Genomic DNA, 1638 nt, shown 5'->3' with positions numbered 1-1638 from the left:
GCTCAATACGTGGCCGATGCCGTACTACTTGGTCTGGATCCTATAGCGACGATTGGTTTCGTCAGACTTTGCGCGTCCGCGTGGCCGCCGTTATGCTGCCTTTCCTGTGCATCAAATTGGTTTCGTTTGCGGCGCACCATGGCCGATGCCGGTGGTGGGTGAGGCGGGTTGGGGCGGGGGGGAACTGGACTCGACGGTCGGGGCCCGGCTGTGTTGGGTGAATGCAATAACTGAGAGCAGGCGACCAATAACTGGCAAAACAATATCACAAATTATTATTGATCTTTCCCCAGTTATTGTTTTAAAAAAATAAGAAATAAACCGCTCCGAAATAGATGATGTTTAAAGTTGGTATCCGATTTAATTGCATCGAAAAAGTGCCTTATTGATACGTGCACACCTCACAAAGCTGATGCTCCACGCTCCGCACTGCGCGCGCGCGCGCAGCCGGGTGCCTGGTGCGTAGGCAACCCCGCATGCACGGGCCAAGTCGGTTGGGTGGCCTACCTACCTCTGCAGCCTGTTCCACCCCATGCCAAGCCCTGCACTCTGTGCTGCGCTGCCAACTCCTACAGTCTTACCCACGGGATTACTCATCTTGCCTTCAATATGCCGAATCAAAAAAATAAAAGGGACACGATTGGTCCGAAAAAAATCTACAGCATTGGCGATTGACTTTGCGAGTTGCCACACACGAAGTGTGCGGTTGCGGTGTCCAGTTTGTTGATGGCGTGTGACTATTTGTGTACGCGGGAAGCCGCTATTCCCCTTCCCACTTCACAACTACAAACACACGCGCGCGCACATACACTACGCAGCCCAAACACTACCGCCAGGAGTCACCTACACTCGTTCACAATGGGGTGGCATGGCACATAAACGGGGCATAAACACACGCGCACGCACAAACGCCTGTCGCGATGTTGTTTGCGCGCTCTTAAAGTGTATAAATGGGGACATGTAATCCGGTTTTGCGTCGCCCAAATGCACGTGAAAAATGTACTTAAATCAAGCATTTTTCTCTAACATCAGGAATCCAGCTTCCTGAGGGCACTGAAAAGAAAACCCAACTGTGCGAATGTCGCAAGGAGTGGAACCGAGCAGAACTACGTGGAGTTCGAGAAAGCAATCAAAGAGCACAACCGAACAGAATTATTGATTGACTTGTCGCGCTTTTATTCCAACACAACAGAACAAAACGACAAACATTTGAGAACGACAAAGTATCTAAAAATTCGTTTTCAAAAGTTTACCATTTCTGGTCGATTTTTGAACGGGTCGGGGAAAAAACTAGTTTTTTATTTTTTCTAAAGGCCCTCAGTCCCCTGAGTCCGCTGACCTTGGAAATTTCGCGCTACCTCATATAGTTCTCGAGATATCGCCTGTTGCTTCTGAAAAACAAAGACCATAGAGCCATACCAGTCCGCGAATTCACTTTCCCCCTAAAGTTTTTGTTGCTCTAGAGCATCATATGGCATTACAGAAAAGAGTGAATTAAGTAGGGGGAGGACAGTGGGGAAAGGAAGGGACAGTAGCAGACATGTCACCACCCCGCGCTTCCCCGTGCGTGAACCTCTGTAGCGGCCTACGTACCGACTGTACGTCGTAAACTGCAGTACGCACTTAATCGGTGGAATA

The sequence above is a fragment of the Frankliniella occidentalis genome, unplaced genomic scaffold (assembly GCF_000697945.3).
Source record: "Frankliniella occidentalis isolate FOCC.00 unplaced genomic scaffold, Focc_3.1 Scaffold52, whole genome shotgun sequence".
In the NCBI taxonomy this organism is placed as follows: domain Eukaryota; kingdom Metazoa; phylum Arthropoda; class Insecta; order Thysanoptera; family Thripidae; genus Frankliniella; species Frankliniella occidentalis.
Note: the sequence above shows the minus strand (reverse complement) of the source record.